The sequence below is a fragment of the Phoca vitulina genome, unplaced genomic scaffold (genome assembly GCF_004348235.1).
Source record: "Phoca vitulina isolate PV1807 unplaced genomic scaffold, GSC_HSeal_1.0 scaffold21, whole genome shotgun sequence".
NCBI lineage: Eukaryota > Metazoa > Chordata > Mammalia > Carnivora > Phocidae > Phoca > Phoca vitulina.
The window spans coordinates 5352402-5367649 of NW_022589724.1; the positions used below are offsets into that span (position 1 = coordinate 5352402).

Consider the following 15248-nt stretch of genomic DNA (forward strand, 5'->3'; position numbering starts at 1 on the left):
GCTGTCTTCAATCTTGATTAGAAATCAGAAAAACAAAATTGCTTCTAAAAATTATGTGGAATCTGATACAAACACTGTGCTGTACTTAGTCATGCAGCTATCAATGAGGATATAAACATGTCAGTGAGGAAGGAGTTAACACTATTAAAATATAATTTTTTTTCAAATATTAAAGGAGTTTTAAGCTATTAACATCATTAGATAAGTTACATATGGTCTTCAGAACCATTTATTTATGAATATTACACAAAAACTGTGTGCTAAAATACAACTATGCATCTAATGTTATGCTTTCATTTATTTTTTTAGAGTTTATTTATTTATTTGAAAGAGAGAGGAAGAACAGAGGGAGAGGGACAAGAGACTCCGTACTGAGCACCAAGCCCAACATGGGGCTTCATCTCAGGACTCTGAGATCATGACCTGAGCCGAAACCAAGAGTCAGACACTTAACCGACTGAGCTGCCCAGGTGCCCTGTTATGCTTTCATTTATGATCTGCCTTTTTCTACAAAGAATTTAAAGTAGATATGCCCTAATATACCTATTAAGAATAATGAGCCAGAAAAATTATTTTTCATAATTTTCCCATAGATCTGAGGAAACTTCTTAGATGAGGGAAAGACAAAATTGAATTATCTATAGAAATATTTACTTAATAACTGACAAATAAGCTAAGTGGGTCATAAACTAATGATTGTAAAGAATATCACAGGAAACCATTTAGTAGATTTAAGTAGCCATTTAAATTTTGCAAAAGAATGAATTTATCATTTTAGATCATATGGTTTTGGATCCAATGATAATGATATATTAATACCATATTAAAGCTGAAATGACCATAGCCAGACCAATCCTTTTACTCTTTAAGTGAAGAAACTAAAAACCAATTATGGGTTCTCTATCAGAATACTGAACTTCACTTTTTCACAACGGGTTTGACACCAGAACATAGGTATCATGAAAACCACCACTAAACCTAAACCAAAATGGGAAAGGGAAAGACTGATATCAACATTGTCATCATTGGACACATAGATTCTGGCAAGTCTATCACTACTGGTCATCTGATCTACAAATGTGGTGGGATCGACAAAAGAACTATCGAAAAATTTGAGAAGGAGGCTGATGAGATAGGAAAGGGCTCCCTCAGGTATGCCTGGGTCTTGAATAAACTGAAAGCTAAACATGAACATAGTATCACGTATGATTTCTTCCTGTGGAAATTTGAGACCATCAAGTATTATGTGACCATCACTGATGGCCCAGGACACAGAGACTTTATCAAAAACATGATTACAGGCACATCTCAGGCTCAGGCTGACTGTGCTGCCCTGATTGTTGCTGCTGGTGTTGGTGAATTTTTATTTTTATTTTTATTTTTTAAGATTTTATTTATTTATTTGACAGAGAGAGAGAAACAGTGAGAGAGGGAACACAAGCAGAGGAAGTGGGAGAGGGAGAAGCCTGAGCAGGGAGCCTGATGCGCGGCTCGATTCCAGGACCCTGGGATCATGACCTGAGTTGAAGGCAGACGCTTAACGACTGAGCCACCCAGGCACCCTGGTGTTGGTGAATTTAAAGCAGGTATCTCCAAGAATGGTCAGACCCATGAGCATGCCCTTCTGGCTTACACACTCGGTGTGAAACAACTAATTGTTGATGTTAACAAAATGGATTCCACTGATAAAAAAAAAAAAAATGGATTCCACTGAGTTGTCCTACAGCCAGAAGAGATACAAGGAAATCATTAAGGAAGTCAGTACCTACATTAAGAAAATTGGCTATAACCCTGACACAGTAGCATTTGTGCCAATTTCTGGTAGGAATGGTGACAACACACTAGAACCAAATGCTAACATGCCTTGGTTCAACGGATGGAAAATCACCCATAAGGATGACAATACCAGTAGAACCACGCTGCTTGAAACTCTGGATTGCATTCTGCCACCAATCATCCAACTGACAAGCCATTGCTTCTGCTCTCTCAGGACATCTACAAAATTGGTGGCATGTGTACTGCCCCTGTGGGCCAAGTGGAGACAAGTGTTCTTAAACCAAGCATGGTGATCACGTTTGCTCCAATGTTACAACTGAAATAAAGTCTGTTGAAATGCACCATGAAGCTCTGAGTGAGGCCCTTCCTGGGGACAATGTGGTCTTCAATGTCAAGAACGTATCTGTCAAAGATATTCATCATGGTAATATGACTGGTAATATGACAGCAAAAATGACCCACTGATGAAAGCAGCTGGCTTCACAGCTCAGGTGATTATCCTGAACCATCCAGGCCAAATCAGTGCTGGATATGCTCCTGTACTGTATTGTCACAGCTCATACTGTTTGCAAGTTTGCTGAGCTCATGGAGGGGATTGATTTTATCATTCTGCAAAAAAGCTGGAATGGCCCCAAGTTCTTGAAATCTGGTGATGCTGCCATCATTGATATGGTTCCTGGCAAGCCTATGTGTGTTGAGAGCTTCTCAGACTATCTTCCTCTGGGCCATTTTGCTGTTAGTAACATGAGACAGACCGTTGCTGTGTGTGTCACCAAAGCAGTGGATAAGAAGGCAGCTGGAGCTGGCAAGATCACCAAGTCTGCCCAGAAAGCTCAGAAGCCTAAATGAATATATTCTCCAACACCTGCCACCCCATTCTTAATCAGTGGTGGAAGAACAGTGTCAGAATTGTTTTTGTCAATTGGCCATTTAAGTTTAACAGTAGAAGACTGACTAATGATAGCAATGCATCATAAAAAATTTAGAAGAAAAGGAGAATATTCTGTGGACCATTTGGGTTTTTTTGTACATACGTGGCAATTTTAAGTTATTAGTTTCTATAATCAGTACTTTTTTGTGTAGCTTCAAGTTTTTATTTAAATTCCAGTTAGTTAACATATATTGTAATATTAGTTTCAGAAATAGAATGTAGTGATTCATCACTTTCATACAACACCCAGTGATCATCACAAGTACCCTTCTTAATACCCATCACCCATTTAACCCATCCACCCGCCCACCTCCCCTCCAGCAATCCTCAGTTTGTTCTCTATAGTTAAGAGTCTGTTTTATGGTTTGCCTCTCTTTTTTTTCTTATGTTCATCTGTTTCATTTCTTAAATTCCACATACGAGTGAAATCATTTTGGTCAAACTGTTTCCAAAAATACCGATTTTAGTACTTTTTAATGGAAATAACATGACCAAAAATCTGCCACAGAATTTTGAGGCCCATTAAAACAAGTTTAATGAGAAAAAGAGAATACTGAACTTCATATTTGTCTTCAGCTAATGATTAATTTTTTTATCACTTATGGAAAAAAAAATCTCACTCTGTGTGAAAACATTCAGAAATAAGCTAATATATGTCCCAATCATAATTTTATGAACATATCTGTCACTCTTCCTTTTGTATTTTCTCTGTTCCTTCCCAACAAGACTCCATGCTATCCCCCAAAATACATGTGCTATATTTTATAAGTCTGCTTGCTCTGTTTCCTCTACCCAGGACAATATCTCTTTCATCTTTTCTTAATGTATGCCTTCCCATTCCTTCTTTAAGAACCACTTCAAGTAACACCTATTCTAAAAAAATTCCCCAGCAAAAATTTTCTTTTCTGGACTCTCCATAACACTCTTTTTCTCCTAACTACATTCATTAATCCATCTATCCATTTTTTCAACAAATATATATTGAATCCTTACTATGTGTTACTTCTAAGGACAGGATATACATTGGAAAACAAGCAGATATGGTTCCCAGGTTGAAAACACAGTAATAGCAGAACATGTAAATATGAGTGTTGAGTGTGTGGGTTTTTTCTAGATATATAAATTGATAGATAGATGGATGGATAGATGATGGATCGATATGAATTTATAGACACATAACTAGGATATATAATTTTTTACCTAGGGTCTTTGAGTTATTATATTTCCTATACTGGAATCATTATTATCATTCTATGAACATCATATGAAACAATAAAGCAGATTTTTTTTATAAAACCTCTATGTCATCCTAGGAGTTAAAACACATCTTACCACAGAAGTAATAAAACAGAAATTAAAGATAACTTGTAAGTGATGTTTACAATTATCACAGAACAAATACAAAAACGCAAATGTTTCTAATTGGTTTTCCTGGAATGGGACAATCATGTTTTCTGCACATTTGAAAGTTCGCTAATAAGCTGATGTACAGAATCACACTGGTATGATATATGCACAACGTGCCCATTTTTATCTTGAATATTCATACAATAATTTTCAAGATAAATGAAACAGCAAAGTTAAAGTGAACTTTAGAGGTAATCATATCTAGTTTCTTAACTGACATGTTGAAAAACAATGTATTAACTGCTAAAAAATGTGTTATCCCCAAAGGAAAATGTAATTAACTATTAGAGATGATTAATTAAAAATATGAGACAATTATGGTGCAAGGCCTTCTATGTATGTCCTTTCTTTGAACCCACAACAGCAATACTGAAACCAAAATAACAACAAAGAAAGAGATTGTCTCAGCTCATGTCTCTATCTCCAGTGCTCACAATAATGTCATGAATAATGTACATAACACTCCAATTGGTGTTTGCTGAACTGACTTGAATTTTACAAGGACTAATGCAACCAAGATAACCTAGCCATTAAGCATTAGAGCTGGAATTCTAACTCCAGTTCTTTTTTTTTTTTTTTTTTTTAAATTTTATTTATTTATTTGACAGAGAGAGAGAGAGACAGTGAGAGAGAGAACACAAGCAGGGGGAGTGGGAGAGGGAGAAGCAGGCTTCCCGCCGAGCAGGGAGCCCGATGCGGGGCTCGATCCCAGAACTCTGGGATCATGACCTGAGCCGAAGGCAGACGCTTAACGACTGAGCCACCCAGGCGCCCCTGTTCTTTTTTTTTTTTAAGATTTTATTTATTTATTTGAGAGAGAGCAAAAGAGAGAGCACAAGCAGGGTTGGGGGTGGGGAGGGACAGAGGAAGAGGGAGAAGCAAATTCCCCACTGAGCAGGGAGCCCGATGCGGGACTCGATCCCAGGACCCTGAGATGATGACCTGAGCCAAAGGCAGACGCTTAACTGACTGAGCGACCCAGGTGCCCCTCTAACTTCAGTTCTGATTAAGTTGAAGATATTTCCAATGTGAATTTATTTATTGGACTAATTTGCCACTGGAATTTTTAGGGAATTAGTCAAAATTCTCAAAGACAAATGGGGGGGGTGTGGGGATGGATTAGCCTGGTGATGGGTATTAAAGACGGCACGTATGGAATGGAGCACTGGGTGTTATACGCAATGAATCATGGAACACTACATCAAAAACTAATGATGTAATGTATGGTGGTGAACATAACAAAATAAAAAAAATACTTAAAAAAAATGCCATGATGGTAGAGTTGGTAACAAAAATAATCTACATTCCAAGTTAATATATAATATTTTCAAATTTAATATTCCTTGAAAACTATAATCCAGTACACATTATTAAACTTTAATTGTAGATGTCATCTATTCCTTCTGGAATATTTAAAGGATGTTATAGTGAAAATAGCAACACCTCTGTTAGAAGGAATTAGGGAGACCAAGTTTGAAATCCACTAATACCATCACTCTAGACAAATCACTTGCCTTTCTGAGCTTCTATTTCTTTATCCATAAAATAAGGGTAAATAGTATACAAAAAGCACTTCTTACAAAACTGAGACATAGCAAGTGCACTCAGATGTGTGTCAATGCCTAAATAAAATATTTAAGCTTCTGTAAAATCTTGGAAACAGGCAGACCTATATTTACAAATGCCTACAATAACATTTTTCAAAATGTCGTCTGTAGACCCCTATGATTCTCTAAGACAAGGGAGTTCATGAAATTAAAACTATTTTCATAATAACACTAGGGTATGGTTTGCCTTCTCTACTCTTTTTCTCTCATACATGTACAAAAGAGACTTCCAAAGGTTACATGAAATGTGATATTATCACTATGGAAACTAATGGAATGTTTATTTGTATATTATTGTATTTTAAATATTTATCAGATTTAACTTCTAATATGGTAAATATTGATAGATACAACCCACACATACAAAAACTCACGTGTTCCTCAATAATTTATAAGTATCCTGAGATCAAAAATTTGAGAAATGGTGGCCTAGAGATATAATGAGTTCCACAGTATTTTAGACCATAATGATCTCAGAAAAAGAAAATGCTAGATGATTTTAATCTTCCTACCCTTAAAGTTTGAAAACAAACATTTAGAGGGGTGCCTTGGTGGATCAGTCATTTAAGCATCTGACTCTTGGTTTCGGCTCAGGTCATGATCTCAGAGTGGTAAGATCCAGCCACCACAGGCTCCATGCTCAGCACAGAGTCGGCTTGAGATTCTCTCCCTCTTGCTCCCCCTACACCTCTGCCCCTCTCCCGACTCATGCCCTCTCTCTCTCAAATAAATAAAATCTTAAAAAAAAAAGGAAAAAGAAAACATTTTGATAAGACAAAGACAGACTATCTGAAAAGCTTCCAGGAAAGCATTATCATGTTGAACTAGCACAGCCTAAATCTGGTCCTGTCTTACTTTTATAGAAAGTGAATGTTTTCAGTTGATCCAGAGCTGAACAGTGTTTGTCAGACAAATGTACCTATGCAGAAATGTTGATAAAACAAAATAAATCAAAATGTTAATTTTTATGTAAACTGTGATGGCCACCCCTGTCAATGAACTGTGCCATTTATCTGAGGGGTTCCTTCTTCTACTTTCAGGAACCTGAAGGATGATCTTAGCCATACCATTCATCCAAAATCCACAGGGTTAGAGCAAAGAATCTGAGATGTATTATGTTACACTCAAGCCATGGTAAAACTTTTGGAAATACCATTGACCCAGGGCAAAATATAACCTAATAATTGTCATGTTATTTAAATTAAACTTATCTCTCCCCATATAAAAGTTGACACTGCATAATATAAACAAGCCAACAAAAAAACACATTTTATTGAAAGAATATCAAATAATTTACAGCATCGATGGAAAGCCTGGAGAAACAGTACTGACATAACTGTAAAATCCAAAAGGAAAGGTATGGTGCCAAAAATACAGCCAGTACCATGAACACAACCTGCATGGTTAAGATACTATTGCCACAGAAGAATGGATACTGCCTCTGGTAATGTTATCTTTCTTCTCCAACATGAATAAGCCCTAAGATACCCCTGTTCTTTTGGGTCCTTCACTCCAAATTAAAAATTCCAAATGTGAGCTTCAGATTGATCAATTTATATGTCCTTGCCCCATTTGGGTATTTGGCTCTACTGATTTAATCTGTTCTCAATCAGCATAATGCAACCTTTCCTCAAACAACAGAAAATGGAATCATCCACATTCCGAAAGACCTCACCCAAAATCTCATTAGTTAACTACATTAACCAGTCTCAAGCCAAGATCTCCAGGTAAAATAAACAGTTCAGACATCCTTCTGCTTCTATATCCCATAACAGATAGACACACACATACACACACACACACACGTTTCACCACCACAAAAGTCCCCTATTTAAAAAAGAAGCAAAAGAATAGTAAACTAGACACAAAATCAGTTAAAATAAATATATGTGTGATTCCCCAAAGAATAAAGCTAGTATTCATTTCTACAACTAGCTATGTGGTTGTAATTAGTATTTTAAATTTCTTTTTTTTATCCAACTCTTTGGTCTTTTTTTTTTGAAATATAAAAAGCTGTTCATATTTAATGTATACAGCTTGCTGAGTTTGGAGGTAAGTATACATCCATGAAACCATCACCACAATCTATGCCATAAACACATCCATCACCTCCAAAAGTCGCTTTCTTTGTTAGCATTCCAAGTTTCCTTTCCCTTCAACCAACATCGGTTTTAAAGTTTTTGACCAAATAGTATGCTTGAATTTCCTATTGTTGATATAACTTTGTTGCTTAAAACAACATACATGAAAATTATTTTATAGTTTTTTTTTTTTTTTAAGCTTTTATTTATTTGACAGCGAGAGACATAGTGAGAGAGGGAACACAAGCAGGGGGAGTGGGAGAGGGAGAAGCAGGCTTCCTGCCGAGCAGGGAGCCCGATGCGGGGCTCGATCCCAGGACCCTGGGATCATGACCTGAGCCGAAGGCAGACGCTTAATGACTGAGCCACCCAGGCGCCCCAAAAAATTATTTTATAGTTTTGAAACACGTCTTACTGTAATAAAATCAAGGTGTTGGCAGGGCTGCATTTCTTCTGTAGGCTTTAGGGGAAAATCTATTTCTGTTTTTGTCTTCTAGAGGACTCTTGATTCCTTGGCTTGTGTTCCCTTTCTCCAACCTTAAAGCCAGGTGTATAACATCTTCAAAACTCTCTTACTCTCCTGCCTCCCTCTTAAAGGACACCTGTGATTATCTTGGGACCATGTGGGCATTCCTTACCTTAACACCACCTGCAATGTACTTTTTGGAGGTAACATAATTACAGAGTCTGAGAATTAGGATGTGACATCTTTCAGGGACCATTATTCTACCTACCATATGATTAAACTAAATCTTCATCCTATGTACAGACCTAAGAATTTTTTTGGCCCTGTATTTTAAAGTAGTTGTAATAGTTTCTGTTAACATTTACCCCAGTTTTGGTAGTACTAGAAGAAAACCATGGAATGATTTTCTTAGTTCCATCTATACTCCTCCCTTGGCCCACTATAAAGCCCAGTCACACAGTTTGATATACAGAGGGAACATCTCCAATCTATTAGAAACTCTTTTTGTATCCTTTGGTAGAATTATTTCTCCTGTTAAGTTAAATCAATAGACACCAGAAAGTATGGGTTAGAAACTTGTGTATAAGTGATTGGGTATGATGGTAATAGAAGTCATCCAAATCGTCTAACCTCATGGCTCCAAGACCTGAGTACTTTGACTAAGGAAGAAATAAACCATATATGAACAGATGAATAAGAGCATATATCTTAATACTGATATTACTCTAATCACCTTATTCTTGCAAACTGCTGTAAGGCACAGCTAAGGTGTAGGACAAGCAAGGCTTTGCAGTGGGTGTATTCATGTTGTTCATTCTTTACATATACCTGTCTCTGCCAAAATAGTTTTTTTTTTTTTTTCAAATCAAGACATTGATCAAGCCAAGGGATGGCAAATAAAACAGGTTGTCACAGACTGCTGTTTTCCATTGACTATACCTTCGCTTTTTCATCCGTAATAATAGAATCCAAATTTTATCTAGAGCAGCAAAAGACTAGCTAAAAGACTTTCTTTGTCCCTCATCCAGGTGAAAGCACAGGGCTAAGTTCTGATCTGGGATACAAAAATAAAAGTACTGTGAAAGATTTCCAAAACATGATTTAGATGATATTTGGGTCCTTTTATACTGTAGCTTTCCCTCCTTCCTGTCCCTTGGCATGCAAAATTGATGCCTAGAGCTCTAGTAACAATTCTTTGCCATGAGCTGAACGTGGAAGTGGAAGGAATGTTAATAAGACAGTGAGGCAGAAAATAGAAGGAAAACAGTTCACTCATGAAAATGAAGCTCCCATAAGAGTCATGGACTACACAGCTCATGGTGTTTTCTATTAAAGAAATAAAATTCTAAATTTTTTAAATTGCTGGTCTTTCATTTTTCCTGTTATATGTAGCAATGTCTGATATTAACCTACTCAGAGTTCACTGATATTTATACAAGTAGATGTTCTTATCCACCTAACATTAAGAACCGCCTTCAGAGTGGGACATTTAATGAATATGTATATAAAACACATATTTTACAACTTTTGTGAGGCCCAGCCATTTACTTCTTTTTGAAACATCTCTATCACTAATTCTCCAACTTTGTTCCTCCCAAATCTCTGATCATCAGCCCAAAAAACTGCTCACTGCCCATGAATCCCTGAAGATTCTTATTTCTAGCCATTTCATCGTCCAGGCAGAGGCAATGGTATTTCCTGATTAAAGTTTTTTTCACAATAAAAGAACTTTCCTGTATATGTTTAGGACACTTCTGAATGAGGTTCTAATGGCATATCAGTGAACTTTGGCCTGTTAAAATCAATAAAGTCATTTATAAATCAGGCTCATATTTTCCAACTCATTCACTTATTTGTAAGTCATCCACATGAATCTTTAAGTGTGAGTTAAGGACAGAGGAGAAGTAAAACCAAAGTGTTGGGGATAATAAGTTTTTACCTGCAACTAAGTTAAGCTTTCAGAACATCCTTGGATCTAGTGTCATAAAAAGCACATTCACTTGACAAAAAGAGTGCTGCAGGGCACAACTGCCTTAAGGCTAAACAGACAGATATCATCTAGCTAATAATGGACAGCTTGGTAGGAGGCATGTTCACTTGTCCCATGGTCAGATGTTTAAACTTCATAAGGGCTTAGTAGCAGATAAAATGTCTTTTTTTTTTAAGATTTTATTCATTTATTTGACAGAAAGAGAGAGAGAGAGAGAGAGAAAAGCAAGCACAAGCAAGGCGAGCAGCAGAGGGAGAGGGAGAAGCAGGCTCTCTGCTGAGCAGGGAGCCCAATGTGGGACTCGATCCCAGGACCCTGGGATCATGACCTGAGCCAAAGGCAAACACTTAACCGACTGAGCCACCCAGGTCCCCTTAAAAGGCCTTTTTTAAAAGGAGAATCACTACTTATTAGAGAGGCAATAACTTTAATGGAACGAAGGAACGAATGAATGAACTAGGGCCTTTATTGTGATTCTATTAGGTTTTGCCATAGTCTAAATAAAGCACCCCCTTCTGCTACAAGAATTGTAAGCATCAGTAGATCTGCTGAGTCATAAAGCTGAATATCAAATTGCTCGAACTGAAACCTGTTAGGTAAAGGATTTAAATGGAAAAGCCTTTCAGTAACAACTAAATGAATTGGAGTAGCATACTCCAAAGTAATTTGAATTGCATCAATTTTTTTTCATTTTTGTTTTATGGAGGTATAATAGACAATGCAATATTATATTAGTTTTATGTATTTAACACAATTTGATATTTGCATATACTGTAAAATGATCCAAGCAGTAAGTCTAGTTAACATCCCTCACCATAGTCACAATTTTTTTTTCTGTGATGAGAACTTTTAAGATTTACTCCTAACAACTTTCAAATATGCAATACAGTATTTATTAACTATAGCTGTCATGCTATACATCACATCCCCATTATACCTAAATTTTTATTAAACTCACTAGGTGCCATAAGTCATCCTTAGTGAGACTGGTTCTATGATGCATTTATCTATACCTTTGAAAGGGATATCCTAGTACACTGCAAATCACTGGATTTGTAGAAAGTTTAGCAAGGAAGAAAATCTGTATTTTTATTAACTTTGTCACACATTCTTGGAGAACTTTTCTTTAATAAAGAGAACTTCTATTTCCTGTTTTCAAGATTTTTTAAAAACTAGATGGTGGCTTAAGATTTGGAAGTACCCTACTGAGCTGCTGTCCCTGCCAGGTGAAAGCAGAAAGCTTTTTATGTTTGCTGTCTACTGGTTTAGATGGGGGAAAAATGTTATCTCTGAATCAATAACAGCATACCAGATGCCAGGAGCTGTATTGATTTGCTTTAGTAAGGGAAGCACATTTGGGATAGTAGTTGCAATTGGAAAACCACCTAATTAAGTTCATGATAAAGCTTTGTAATTCTTAAGGACAAATTTATCTTTTGTTTCAGCCAAATTGAAGAGTTAAATAGTAATGTAATAGGGATTATCACTTCTGAAATTTGCTAGTTTTATGATGCGTGATTCCCAAAGCAATGCAGTGTTGCTTCTGACTCAATACTGACACACAGAATTATTCCAGGAACTTCCATGTGGTCTTTCTTATAGTCATGAGTTTCCATGAGAAAAACAAGTATGAGGATGTTGTTAGTTGAGATGATGTATCCTTACTATTTACTCATAAATGGAAGACATTTTAATGGACAGATTCCATTGGGCCTAATGTATGACTGACTAGTTTAAAAATTATATTCCTTTACCTCTCATAAGCCTCTTCCACATTTTCTGGTGTGTTTCAGTGACAAACTTATACCAAAAGAACCATTATTATCTCAGAACAAGTTTATTAGTCAGAGTTCAATTAAAACAACACACACACACATCACTACAAGGATTATAAGATATGGGCTTTAATATGGAATTTAAAATATATATGAATAAGAGACTAAGTGGGGATGTGCTGGCTGCAATCTACCATAGCAACTGTCCAAAATTCCCCCAAATGAGCTCTATATTTTCCTTTATGCTGTACACTGTTACTTAGATAAAGAGGTGCAGATCACTTTAGGGCATGATAAGAGGGAGAGTCATAGCATCTATGATTTGATTACAATATGCTTCCTTAGGTGAACCAAGTCTCCCTTTATTTACAAATACCTCGAATTGATAACTACTGAAAGTTTGTAACTTGCTATTTTGTTGGTTAAATAATCAGATTCACTGTAACTGAAAATATTTTGTTGGCCTTTTTTGATTATGAACTCCAAGTAGCACCTTATCTGTTTATCTCCTTTATTCCTAAGGACACCATGAACAATTGTAATGAAGAAAGATCTTTTAGGGTTAGATTGTTTTGTTTACCATGTTTATCCTTGTGTGTATTGAAGTAAACCCATATCCATTTGGCCTCTGAACAAGTAGAAACTAAGTGCCTCCTTTTCCCATCTGGCACCCTGCTATCCTTTCACCCTCATTTGAAATCAGAGGTCCCTTTTCAACTATAGAATTTTACATCAGAAAGCAAGACTACAGAACAGAGACATTAAGCATTTTTCAAAAATGCTGTTCTCTCACTAATTGAGCTGCAAAGAGTTAATATAGCAGGCCTGAGACTGCCTTCCTTCGAAAGACCTACATGTAAGGATGTGGAACTTGGTTAGATTCCAGGGACTTGGATTTTAGAAGGGTTTTCACAATTCCTAGAACTGATAAAAATGGTTCACTATGCCTAGATGGTTTGTATAAACAATATGGTTTATGCTGAACACCTGCTTTACTTCTGAAGTCTGAAATGTTGGGACTTGCTAAGAAGAGGGTGCCCATGTGACCAGGTCCCAATAAAAACATTGAGCAATGAATCTCTAATGAGCTTCCCTGATAGACAACATCTCTCAAATGCTGTCATAACTCCTTGCTAGAGGAATTAAACATGCCCTATGGGCCTCCACCAAGAGAAAATTCTTGGAAACTTGAGGTTGGTTTCCTCTGGACTTTCCTCCCATGCACATTTTCCCTGTGCTGATTTTGTTTTGTATCCCTTCTGTCTAATCATAGCCATGAGTACAACTACATCATGAATCCCGTGAGTCCTCATAGTGAATCATTGAATCTGGGAATGATCTTGGGCACTCCCTACACACCAATATATTTCTTCAGACTTTGGTAGAGGAATTGTTTATGGAGTTCTCTAGGATGAGACAGGCAATAGGTAAGTTACATATTTAAAGTCCACACATTATTTCTATTTCCCTAATTCACTGGAGTCACTTCCCAATATAAAATAAAGGAAATTCTGGTACCTCAACTTTATTTGCAACTTCATCCAATATTCAACCAGTAAGTGCACAAAAATTACAACACCCCACTGCTTGAGTTAGCAAAACTAATTCAGAAATTCTGATAAATGTACTTCCATTAATAAATTCAGCTTGATTCAAAATGTTATTCTTCTCTTCTTAGTCAAGCATCATCAAAATCTATCCCCACACATATTCTCAGTATATTTTACATACATAAATTGGAAAAATCTTCTAGCTACTTTCATGTATTCTTTTATATTTTAGAATTGCTCCTCCGTTCCCAACATGTCTGAATTTAATTCTAGATACAGTTGCAAAGATAAAGAAGAGCAAATATAATGCCACAACAAGAGGAGAATTTGCCTTATCTCCCTTGTTATTCTCTACGTTCAGGACATAACTATTTAATAGAGAGAAAAATCAGTCTCATCTGCAAGGGGAAAGGGCACTTTAGTTAGTAAGAACTTTCAGTGACATTTTTTCCTATTTTTTCTATTTTTTAATTTCAGTAATGTTCTTGAGATTTTGAAAGAGAGAAAAATCCCTAAACTCTAACTTATTTCCATCTTGGTATCCCACACTTAAAACAATAAATACCCCATATTTTATGAAAGATCCCAAGCAAGGCTGCAAAACAAGTAACATTTTAATTTAGTAACCTGAAAGATAAAACTTCACATTACACTTTCAGTTACTTCCACTTGCAACATCAGAGTATAAGAGATCAATTTTTGATAGAAAGAGAAAGCCTGAAGCATTCATTTGGTGCCTCAGGTTATTAATTGTCTGAACTGGTTTTTTTTTTTGTCTTTGTTTTTGCTCTTTAAGCTATCCAAGTTCAATATTTGTGGCTATCTCACTCTGATACTCCTTTTGCCTGTTGTATGGAATTGGCAATTCTCTCCCCAACCACTTATTTTTATTGGGAAATTATTTCCAAATAAATATTGATGATTATTTGGCTATTCCTCTACTGTATATTATGTATTCTTTTATTCAAACTCTGATTATTAAATTTGAGCTGCCTCTAGCTTCAAATATGCAAGATAACCAAAGCACTCAAATTCCTTCCATCTAGGTGTCATTATCTATAACAAACTTTTTGGATGTAATAACTGATTGAAATGGAAATTTTTGGAAAGCTACAGAGTGGCTCATAGAAACAAGAAAGTGCTAGAAAATTCATCTGAGAAAACTAGCAAGAATCAAGAGTATGCAGGCAACTGAATTCATGAATTTCATGAATGCCAAGAACATAACTCAGAACAACTTGATTCTATGACTCCACCACTGGACACTAAGTATGGCGTACTTACTGAAACATCACTGTTATCAGCAGAAGAATGAATTTTAAGATGTTTCTGTTTATTTTTACACTGATTTATTAAAATTTGGGGGAGGGAATCAAATTGGTCAAGCTTAGGTTACCTGACCACATGCATGCTGTATCTGGCCTTTTTAGCTTTGACAATAGAGTGTTCTAGGATGTGGAGGATCCCTGCATCGGGAAAGACTCATAATGATGGATTCCCAAAACATACTGCTCATCATGTGAATTCCATTCCTACTTGCAGTTTATAAACTGTCCTTCCTCCAACCCTAGAAACTTAAATAACTAACTTCCTATGGTTTTAGATTGTATCACACTTCAGAAACAGAATGTTAAAGATTATTAAAGATATCCATACTTAGTTAAT

The 15248-nt window shown here is 36.2% G+C and overlaps 1 pseudogene; it reads left to right on the forward strand.

The window, feature by feature from the left end:
* Positions 1–988: 988 nt before the first annotated feature.
* On the forward strand, positions 989–2625 carry LOC116641300 (annotated as a pseudogene).
* The last annotated feature ends 12623 nt before the right edge of the window (positions 2626–15248 follow it).